We start from the raw sequence: 12,380 nt of genomic DNA, 5'->3' as shown, positions 1-12,380 counted from the left end.
TCGTGGACCCCTGACGATTGTTTGCCTGAGGGAGCAATCTACGGGCCAGATTCAGAAAACCACTACAACCCAACCAGTACGTGTTATTATTAGAGCCCGGATGTTCACGCAAAATGCCATAAATGACTCTTTTTTTTTTTTTTTTTTGCCTATTTTCAAACGTTTTTGGTAAAAACGTCTTTTTTGAAATTTTCGTGCCATAAATGCCTATTTTAACATAGTTTAAAGTTTACTAGTGAATTTCAAAGGACATAATCTATAAATCTTTGATATTTTGAGCATTGAGAATTTCAAAAGTATTGCGCTTTCTAAATTTTCTAACTCTCAGTATTAGTTATCATCAGAAAAAAAGTCGACCTCCCCCTTAAAGCCCCATTTAGACGAAAATAAGTGATCTCATCTGAGATATTGCTTTCGCCATGCATTAACTTTGCTTTGACCGGATGACGTTAGACGTGAATGATTTTGTTTCAGATCAACCCGTGTTAGAAAAGCAGAGGAAAATTAGAAATTTTTGTTTCTCCACATGCTTTACGTCTCGCTCAGGCATTGGACTAATGTGTATATCGGCCAGCTATATGTATGTATAGCTGACCGATGACTGTCCAAGGATGTCATGAACTGACGTCAAGGCGGGGAGGAGCAGACATGGCTCTGGACCCTATGTTGTTTTGATTTTATTTTTGCACCATAGATGCACTATAAATCACCATGGCTGTTTATTAAACATACATATTTAGTATTCGATTAAATTGACCAGAGACTCAGGGGTGTGCGACAGATGCGGCAATATAAGGCCCTGTACTTGAAGGAGACCCATATATGTGGTAATATAAAAATATATATATTTTCCTCTTTTTTTACAAAAATAGAACAAGGTAGTCATGTTTCATCTATAGAATGACAAAGATTATTCATAACAATACAACAAACAAATAAGGATTATTCGTAACTCGAAGAAGACCCCCAGATCATTTTCGTAATGCAATCAAATAATGAACTAGAGGTGTTTTTTAAAATGCTAGTACATATTAAGCATGATGCTTGCATTGAACGAGTTCGACCGTACAGCAATCGTATATTTATATTTTTGAGTGCTATTCTTGGTATTAACCTTTCATCTACCACATTATGAAAATAAGAATAAGAAGAAATTGGTAATAAATAATTATTGTGTAATTTAACTATTTAATTAACAAGCATTGGAATATTCAGAGGAGAAAACTTTTGAGGGGTTATATTAAGCAAACGAGGTACCCCGAATGCTATTACATCACAAAAATATTTATTGTCATGCAGTTTGTTAAAGGCTTAACAAAGAAATACGTACTTAGGAATATTTGAATTATTCTTCAAACATTCGTAAAAGTAATCGTTATGGGAGAGAACAATTGAGTACTCTAGTAATCGTTTAGTGCCAGAAACTAATATGTAAATTAGTACCAAACGTATTTCCGATTTCAGAGAACAAGGTGAATCACCCAGATGCTCCTTGAAAAATACGTAATTTTTGTTTGTACCAGATCACGGGATGAGAGACACGCACACTATCACTTCACTATACTTGCCGGTGTTGTCTTCCGTTGCAATATTTAGAAAAATATGGGATGTTGCACATATCAGAGAACAAACTATATGATTTATAGAAAGATTTGAGTTGTTTAAAAATATCACTTTATTGTTTGCCAACTTACTTTTCTATCATTACGTCTCTTTCACACATGATATTTACCCTCCAAAATGCAAGGGTGAAAAAAGCGTTCTTGCTTGGCTTGTCAAGAAATAGGAGCCGTGTACCTTGGAGCCATTGTGTTGGTAATTATAAAAACTCCATGAACAGCTCACAAGTAAAAATTGAATGTTTAGAAATTGCTTAGACGATTCAATGCCGAAACGAGTTCAAAATATACAACTTCATTTGAAAAAAAAGAAAAGAAAAAGAGAAGCTCATGTGTGTGTGTGTTGCCTGAAGTCAAAGCTGCTAAATAAAGGATTAAATTATCAAAAATAATAATGTTTTTAAAGCGATTAGTTAGTACGGTATAACGAGTTTGGTGTTATATCGGATCATGGTCGGAATAGCGTTTCGGAGAGGTTTCTTTTCATAAATTCACACATTTATTATGAACTACTGTATCGAAAACCGAAAACCGAAAACCGTAATTGGTGAAACGGGGTTCCAATGGATAGTTATAATCCATCAAACCCCCTTCATCATGACTCTGCCAATTCCTGTGCAGTAGTGCGCTTTGCAATGATAGTTAGATTCTAATAAGGTGGGTGAAGACGTAGGTTCACCTGAGACCCAAGGGGTTTTTTTTGTTTTTTTTTTTTCTTTCAAAAGTTTTCAAATGTTCATAGACCTGGCAACACAGGTCGAGGCATGTGTAGAAAATTTTTTGGCCTTTTTAATCGTGCTTTGTGTCTACTGTCGTATGATGAAATCTCCGCAAGGTGTGGAAATTCAGAATCGTTCAATTTATCAAATAAGTTCTTTGCCAGTTTCTTTGCATATGACGTTACATCAGCCACTCCGGAATCACGTCTGATATTAACGTTTCTAACGTACCAAGGTAGTCCGGTGTATCTCCTCAGAGTCTTGTTCTGAAATCTCTCCAGAGCGATGATATTCATTTTCTTCGAGAACAACCAGACAGGCGCAGCATACAGAAGAATCGGTCTAATTGCCATCTTATACAGAATAATTTTATTTCGAATTGAAAGACTTGAGTGCCTGTGGCTTAGTCTGTTGAGCATGACCGAGGCCACGGTCGCCCTACGGATGGTATCAACACACTGCCGGGAGAAACTGAATCTCTTGTCCATTATCACCCCCAAATATTTATTGTGAATGACTGGGTTGATTATAACTCCTTGTACCTCTATGTGTGCTTGTTGTGGTAATGAGGACTTGTTAGTGAACCACATGAATTTGGTTTTATCTGCATTCAGTTCAACACGGGTTCGCACACACCAGCGCTCGACCAATCTTACCATTTCTTGCAAGTTTGAAAGGGCCTTGCCAGGGTCCCTATCTGTGCAACAAAGGGCACTATCGTCGGCATAAAGAGCGGTGAAACCCTTAGGGGCAACTGGGAAGTCATTCATATGAAAATTGTGTAGGATAGGACCTAACACACTTCCCTGAGCTATTGATGAACGAATCTGTCTAGAATTAGATATTGAGTCATTTATCTGTACTCGGAAGGAGCGCGAGTCGAGATAATTGCTCACAAATTTTATGATGTTATACGGCATTCCCATGCGAATCATCTTAAACAGCAGCCCATTGTGCCAAACTTTATCAAAAGATTTCTTTAAATCGAAAAAGGCTACTGCTGCAGTGTCTTTATAAATTTTGGCTTCTTGAATTCGTTCTACGAACCGCAATAATTGAGTGGTGGTCGAGTGCTTGCTGCGGAAACCGTGCTGCTCTGGACCGATGATGTTATTGTCCTCTACAAATTTGTGTAGTCTGATGGCTACCACTCTCTCAAAAAGTTTCCCTAATGAACTGAGAAGTGAGATTGGGCGCCAATTCTGTGGGTAGTGTAGGTCATGTCCAGCTTTGGGGATGACCTTAACTTTAGCGAGTTTCCATTCTGCCGGAAAGTGGTTTGTACGAAGTAATTCGTTGAATATGTTGACCAGCTGGCGAACCATATTTTCGGGGAGATTCTTGATAGTGTTGTTGGTGATGGTGTCCTGACCAGGTGCTTTTTTCTTTTTGAGGTTTTTGATAATGTTTGTTACTTCTTCAGTGTTCGTAGGAAATAAAGCAGAGGGTTGTTCTGGGGGAATATCCCTAAAGAATACTTGAACTTCTCTGTCAACACTAGCAATAAGCTGAGGAGGAGTGTTATCACATGGAGAGAACTGTCTCTCATATGTGTCAGCAAATATTTCCGCTTTATCACTGTCACTATATACTGTTCCGCTTGTGCCGACAATCGGAGGAATCCTCGAATAAGTGGGCTTACATGTTTTATACACTTTGTATAACGTGCCATCAGCACAATTTGCCTCACGTAAAAAGCTGAAGTAACGCTCACTCATAAATTCTTTGATTTCTCTGGATACTTCTCTTTTTATAGATCTGTATCTATCTTGGTAGTACGGATTTAACGTTCTTTGCCATTTCCTCCTAAATTTGTTTTTTAATTTGATGCGTTCCTTAATCCAGCGGGGAATACCCAGTGGATTATTAGTGGGAGCATCTCGGGTGGATTCCTTAGCAGTGTTAGTGATGGTTTCTGTGAGAAACAATAAGTCAGATTCAATTTGATCAATATTGCCACCCGTGAAGGAAGGCAAGGTGATTCTGGCCAGCTTTCGCTTAAATAATGGCCATATCACTATTTTCTTTGGTTTACATATAAAAGGAATATTGAAATCCGCTACCAGAAATATAGGGTTGTGATCAGAATCCGTGACAGGTTGAACGTGAACCGACATAGTAAATGTAAGGTTCTTAGCAAGCGCTATGTCAAGAATATCTGGTGACTGGCCAGCCTGGTCAGGAAAATGAGTTGGAGTGTATGGTGCATAAGGTTGAATGCTCTTTCTGATACAAAAATTTTCGAGCACCCTGCCTTGGGTGTTTGTAGAGTACGAGTTCCACAGAAAGGATTTAGCATTCATGTCGCCACACATTATCACTGGGTACTGACAATTGAAAAATTCGTTAAAAAGTGGAATGTCTATAGCATTTCTCGGAGGTTTATAGCACACTCCTATCCTAATTTTTTGATTGTTTACGTAGATCTCTATTGCTATTACCTCACATTGTGTCGAGGGAGGTAGCTGAATAATATCATAATTAATGTGTCGCTTTACATATATAGCTACTCCTCCTCCTGGACCAAAGCTTCTATCCTGTCTGATACAGTCATAATTTGCTACTTTGGCAGTGTGATAAGGACGAAGCCAAGTTTCCCCCACCAGTGCCAAGTGAACACCCTCAGTGTCAAGGATGTCCCTGAACTCAGTCATGCTAGAGACCAAGCTTTGGGCATTCCAAGCCATGATCTTCATGTTATGCAACACAACATTTGGTGTACTAGACATTTGTGAGTGTTGAAGCAAATAAGTGTTCAGCTGCAGTTAGAAAACAGTTGAAGAAGATTTCTATTTTCTCCTCGTTTGAAGTAGCTCTGAGGATTTTCAGAAAGCAGTCCTTCGTAATAGATATTAGTTGTTGAATCGGGAAAATTATGCTATTAGAGTTCATATTGATATCGTTATTTGCTATTTTCGTGGGTTCTTTTTCCACACGGTTGCCACCACACATGTCAGATCGTTGATTCGAAGCTGTTGGTTTCACCACATTGCAGTTTACTTTACTGCTATTGGAAGCTGCTTTGGAGACCCGCACGTCTCTAACAGCTGTTGCCGGTGATTCACTTCGTCGAGGAGGGGACCTCAGTATTTTGGCAAAAGGCACCATCTCGTCGGTACACCGCTGGACCACGACACTCTCGTCATCATGAGTTGGCACTGCCTCGGCCGTTGGTACAGAAGAAGTCCTTTTAGGTTCGTTGAACCTTCCCTTCCTTCCTTTGGGCCAGCCTCTAGCTGAACTGACGCTTGAGCAGTCATCATCATGGTCATCTTGAGATTTATATTGAGATTTGTGACTTGGTCTCAACTTGTCGGATTGTCTATCATTTTCACGATTATGCATACCAATATTTGGTCTGTTTCTTGGTATATCTGGACGTCTTGTCGTGTTTTCATTTCTGGCCATTCTGCCTTTGCTAGTGGGGCACGATAAACAGCCTCTGTAATTTGCACTGTGTTTTCCTCCACAGTTGGTGCATATCGGGTCTTACTACTGTATCGCAGTGTCTTATTAGTGTTAATAAAAGTAATACTCCATAAATAAAATAACCGATTTTACACACATTCATTTTAAGATGAGAAAATTAGTAAAATTTTAAAAACTGTGCGATTACTTAAATATTTGTTGATTTAAAACTTAAGAGATACATATTTCACACTTACGTCTGAAATTATTTTAATTCTGCATAAATATATCGATGCATTTTATAAGTACAAAAACAAAATAAACAAAGGAAAACAATGGCGGCATTGCTTTTTTAGTCCGTATTGGCTTAATAATCACATATTTCCCGTTTTTCAGAGATTGAAAGAACAACACCTGTCAACATAATTTGAATAGAGCAAATCAAGAAAGATGACTGTACAGGAAATGTAATGACCAGCCAGCAGGGCCGTATTGTGCCTTTTTGGGACCCCAGGGAAGACTTTTGCCTGAATCCCTTCTTGAAAGTGTTGTTATTAAGCAAAATAAGTGTAAATTTTTTGCCCCCCACCCCCATTCTGCTCAGGGCCCTGAGGCAGAGCCTCGGTTGTCCTAGCCTACTTATGGCCCTGCCAGTGAGTAAAAATATGCACTGTTGAAAACTTCTCCTACCAACTTTGGAAAAACTTGTGCAGTACCTTCAATTTTTGTACTTTCGCCATCAAGAAATCTGTTTCGTTGAATACACTGGTTATTTTGGTTCCTACACGCATTCAGGTATTCAATGTGATTTTTGAGATCCCCTGACTACACATAATTTTTTATTTTTCAAGTCATTTGCTCTAAACTATTGTCATATTGATTGATAATAACAATGGAATGAGAAATAGAAAATTCCTCAACTGTTTCAGAAAAAAAAATGACGGGAGAAGAAATGTTGCAGATATTTTCTTGGAAAAATGACACATATACTTTCTATAGATCCAAACAACAGTTGGCGTTATAACGAGTTGGCGCTATAACGGGGTTTTTTACATTATAATCCCTATATAGAAGATTTGTTCACTTAAAATTTGTGGTGGTAAGCGGAGCTGGCGCTACAACGGGGCTCGACTGTACAGTTATATGACAGATTATCTAACCTGGTTGTATCGTCAGTAGGTGAAGGTTGAATGTGATTTAATGCATTAATTCAAATAATACTGAAAAATGTTGAACCATGAAACGAATTGAACATTTTTCGCCAGATTTTACCGAATTTTACTAATTTTCACCAAACTTCAATGAAAGAAAACTCTGGAAATTTGAACTGCAGTTTTAATGTAACAATGTCAGGTAATTAAATAATTTTTCCCATGATCAATATTTGTTTCGACATTCTTTTAATTTTTAAAATGATTATTCAAAAGGGGAAACTGATCAAATTATTACATCACGAATCTACTTGGCAAATAATTTTCAATTGAAACTAGTATGAAAGGAAGGGGGTTTAAAAAATCACGCATTCATCATAGTGTTATCGAGATAAAGCCGTCGAGATGTAATGCTTTCTAAAAAAAAATCCAGTCCCATTACTTATTTCTCGGCGAGATTCACAAAATATTGATAGGAAAATTTCTCCGAAAAAATTCCAAAAATATTTACTTCTATTCAACCAATGTACGAGAATTTCTTATTCCCGGATATATTGCAGAAGTTTGAGAATACGTGCTTGCGGTTACATAATTCCGAATGATGGCGAAACATGACATTATGACTACCGCCAAACGGTACCGATAGGTCTGCGGTTATTAGAATGGGCTATTTTCGATCTCCTGGAATGTACAAGCGCTATGATGTCATCACAGATAAAATATTTATAGAAATACTACTGAACAAGTGATTTTAGATGAACATTTGGCTCTCAATTTTACATTTTAGCAAATGATCTCTATCAACAAAACAAGAAAGTTTATCATGAACTTTACCGTAAACTCATCTGCCTAGCAACCAAGTCATTAAAACCATAAAGTGTCGGAAATATTGATTACATTTTGCCTGAAAAATTCTGCTTTATAGTGCTTTTCTTTCATTTCTTTCATACCGTACATAGTCCTGGCTCTACCAGCAAAATTCGCCAGTTTTAGCTATTGCACATATTTACATACATATACATATTGCAACTCAATAAAAAAGCTCAATCCTCAAAAATAAATAAATAAATAAAAATAAAATAAATAAAATTAAAATAAATAAATAGAAATAAAATAATAACAATAATAATAATAATAATATAATATGCAATATTGAAAGTATATGTGCAAGATAATTCCGTAAATACTCATATGATGTAGAAAAACGAAGCACAGATATATGAATAGCACCGTATGTAAAAAAACTTAAGGGAGATGTTCGCCTATTTAAAAAGGTTCTTCAAGAAGTGCCAAGCAGTGTAAGGCTACCACTGTGGGTCTGGGACTTCGTGACTAATCTTCATAATGCTATGGGTAATATTGCTTCTACATGCGTAGGAAACAGAAATTCGCATATTGATTAGATAGTTTATTTTTCCACGCAATGACAGAAAATTATATTTTTCACTCTATTTTTTAATGAAGCATGAGAAAAATACTTTAATCATACTTTGTTGAACAGTAAATTAAAAACATGCTTAAAGTTCTTTATCGGTTCCATTATTTTTCCACAATTTCTTTTTCACATCCGACTGATATCCGACCGAACTAAGCGATGAAATTTTGACCGAAAAAGAATTTCGAAAGCTTTTCTATCAATATTGCAAGATATTTCGTTATATGTGCACAGATATTCAGCCATAATGGTCAATGCTGACCCAATAGGTTAAAAGTGACCAAATGTGATATAGCATATCTCTGAAAATACTTCATTAATTAACAATGTAGAGTACTGTATTACCACATTATTAACTGCATGGTTTCCAATCGAGGTCATAATTATCCTGCGATAATTATCTTGAGGCAAATATTGTTCTTCTTGGCACCAAAGAATCTCGAATGACGTATAGAAATAACATTTAATTAGCTTACTCATTATTCATGTTCTAGTTTCAAATAAGTGGTAAAACATGCGCTCAAATTCGGTATTCATGCCGAATCAAAAAAACAAAATCGTTAGCAGCATAATATGCAATCTTATTTACAGTCCTCTTATGTAAGTGAATACTATCACAATACGTGTGTACACTATGTAATGCATGTAGATGAACAAATAAATTTTAATTTGAATTATTATTCTTTAAAAATCCAATACGCACAGTTAATTACAATTATAATCATACATCTGAAACTGGAAAGTAAAATAAATTTAAACTGTGCTTCGAGTAAATAAATTATTATTTGAAGATAACGGTATCACTTTTTTTTTGAGTCATGTTTCTTACAAAAATTATTTGGCTCATTATATGACTATAGCTTGATAATTTACTAGATATTTACAACTATATTTTAAAAAAAGCCTGGTATTGCCTATGGTAAATTCTTATCGCACTCTTTTTCGAAATGTAAAATGACTAAAATTTTGTTTTATTTTTCAGAATTGAATTAATACATTGGTCCTAAACGAAATCAATCACCTTTCGTTTCTATGGGATAAACAAGGCCGCCATACTTTTTACGACACTGTTCGATTTTGTTTTTATGTTTCATAAAAGTTGAATTCTTACGTATTTATATGAACTTTAGGTAAATAAAATATTTTTGTTTCAAGTGTATTTTGTTTTTATTTTGCAAACGAACGAAACAATATGTGCATATTATGTTTTTGGGCTAGAAAACTAGTTTCTATATAAACTCAAGAAAAAGTATAAGAATTTTAGACAACTGGCTCACAGGAAAGAAAAAAAAAACATTTTTCACAGAAAAAGAAAAAATATATTTTCACAAAAAAAGAATAAAAAAAGGAAATTTATAATATTTATTTTTATTTTCAAATATTTTCCTTATCATAATTAAATGTATTTATACATGTACGATGAATGAGAAAAAAATTATAAGGCTGTTCACGTAACATTAAGCGGTCACTGCGCGCCATCTGTCGTTGTATAACTGAACTGATTTAATCCTCGGCATTTATGTTACGGATAAAGTATATATGTAGTGTACTTTCTAACATACTGTACACACACACACACACACACACATCGTTTTTATACTTTTCCATTAAATTAAAAAAATAATAATTGCACCAGGGAAATCATTACAAAATTTATTTTTCTGATTGCAATCCGCTTATTCAGCTTGATGAAACAAAAATAATTAATTAGGTATTTATATGATATGAAATTCTTCAAATATTAATTTTTAGTAATTTAATTGTTAAATGAATTTCTTAGATATGAATTCTCTGCGATTGCTTTCAAATACATCAATTTTTTATCCGTATTCTTTCCGAAATGCAAATTACGATATGCTTGTCACAATAGCCAACGTTTAAACCGTGGAAAAGTATAAAAATTTAAAACTTTTTTCCGTGTTTAATTTTTTCATCAATAATAAATATAAATGGACTCACTTTGGTCTACACGTAATTTTTCTTCGTCTCCAAAGATAATCGTCCAACCACAATATTGCAGTTGAAGTTGTTTTATTATGCTAAATTTTGAATTTCAAAAACAAACATTACAATGACTTTCTTTAAATCTATAAAGAAACAAAAAAATTAAAACGAGGATATGTATATATATAAATTTAGATGATTAATTTTTAATTTTTTTTAAATGCAGTTGAATCCCGTTATAAGGAACTCCAAGAGACTGGAGAAACCACCTCGTAATAACGTAATTTCGTTATAAAGGAATTCTAGATTTTCACGTTGTCCCTATCTTATCTGGGAGATTAGAAAGGTTTTTGTTAAAACGGGTTTTTCACAATAACGGTATTCGTTAAAACGGGAAATGACAATAAATTGTAATTTTTTATTTTATTTTTATGAATACTACTTTTATATTAAGCAAAGAAAATACAGTCGAATCTCGGTATAACGAACTACAAAAGACCGAAGAAACCACTTCTAAATAACGAAATTTCGTTGTGAAGGAATTCCAGATTTTCGTAATGTTTCTACGTAATCTTATCTGGGGATTGGAAAAGTTTTTGTTAAAACAAGATTTTTTCGCTATAATGGTATTCGTTTACATGGGCATTGACTGTGGTAAGAAATAATTCTGCAATCCATTTTCAATTTTTTATCCAAATTAAACGGAAAATTTTTGAAGTTCCCCTTCAATCCTTGTAAAATTTTTATTGACTTTTTCCCTTCTGTTATTGAACTTTTTTTTATAAATTCTTTTTAAAACTTATTATTTTTAAACTTTCATTGAATTCTTGAAGAGTTATTAAATTATTAAAATTCTTGATAATAGTTTTTTTTCTTATAGAACTCTCATTAAAATTGACTCTCACTTCAAAGTTCTAATTATATCCTGTTGGCATTTTCATTCACTGTTAAAAATTTCAATTCAAATTCAAATTATTAATAAAATCCTTCAAAGTTCTTTTATAATTGTTATGAAATATTTTTAGAAGTTTTATTAAAACAAAATATTCACAGTATATAATCACTGTGAAACTCTTATGAAAATTATTATTTCATTGTTATTGAAATTTTTCATTCTTATTAAAATTATCATTTAATTTTTATTAATACTCTTGTTAATTATTTTGTAATTCTTCTTATTTTTATTAGAATTATAATTACCTTTAATCGGAAATGCAATCGAAATTACATTCTTAATGAAAATATTTATTACATTCTTATTAAATCGTAATTGAAGTTCTTATTGAAAGAAAATAACAAAAACATTTTTTTGAGAGCATGTAAAGAAAATACTCATGGGATAAAAGATTTATGGACTCCATTTTTCTTAGAAATTTGGTTTGAATTAATTAATTAATTAAATGGTTGGAATAATTATTAATAGTTTGTGTTCCCCCTTTCTAATGAGATTACATTAAGAATACGGTGCATCTAAAATGCACGTGATCTCAATTTCATGGTCGAACCAAAGCTAGAAGTCAAAAGGGAAAAAAAGAAGTTTTTCTGCGTTTTTCGAGAATTAGTTTCACTTTCAAAGAAAACAAAAGATTAAGAAACAGTTCAAAAGGAAATTATAAGAAATGAACGCAGCGCAACACCACACACAATACATAGAAAAAAAAGACGCGCATCCAAGAGAAAGTGTCTCCCGCCGTTATTCTTCAGACCGTAACCGTGACGGTCTGCGCACTGTCTGTGTAAAATATCCCGACGGCCCAATAGTGAGAAACCAGGGGTCCCGGGGGACGCGGTCGGCTGTGGTGAGTAAATTGGTGAGGGGTTCACATGTATTATAATGTGTATGCGCTGCATATGTACATATGAAACAACACACACATACTATCGGAGAGGCAAAGAAGCTTCGTTGTTACCCTCACGTGAACACAGATCTTCATCCGTACAAAACTGGCGCCAGAATTATTTCAGTTTCGGCAGGTAGGTAAGTACTGTAATACAGTGAATGGGCCATGTCCATCCCGATGTCGCCCTTTAGTCGCGTCCTGTGGTGCGTGGCGATATTTCTGTGGAAACGGCTTCGACGCACCTAAAACTAAAGGCGCAATCC

General features: G+C 34.6%; 1 long non-coding RNA gene across 3 annotated transcripts in view; it reads left to right on the top strand.

Moving 5' to 3' along the window:
* The window catches only part of LOC149081629 (uncharacterized), a 90,969-nt gene extending 81,517 nt beyond the window's left edge, over window positions 1-9,452 (top strand). For all 3 annotated transcript variants that reach the window (XR_016193279.1, XR_016193280.1, XR_016193281.1), the window contains one exon: window positions 9,315-9,452. This is a non-coding gene — a long non-coding RNA (uncharacterized LOC149081629). The remainder of the gene's footprint in view (window positions 1-9,314) is intronic.
* The last annotated feature ends 2,928 nt before the right edge of the window (window positions 9,453-12,380 follow it).

This window comes from Pholcus phalangioides, unplaced genomic scaffold (assembly GCF_987345545.1).
Source record: "Pholcus phalangioides strain wild (caught in Gottingen) unplaced genomic scaffold, Ppha-v1.0 ptg000009l_1, whole genome shotgun sequence".
NCBI lineage: Eukaryota > Metazoa > Arthropoda > Arachnida > Araneae > Pholcidae > Pholcus > Pholcus phalangioides.
This window is presented reverse-complemented; position numbering and strand designations above follow the sequence as displayed.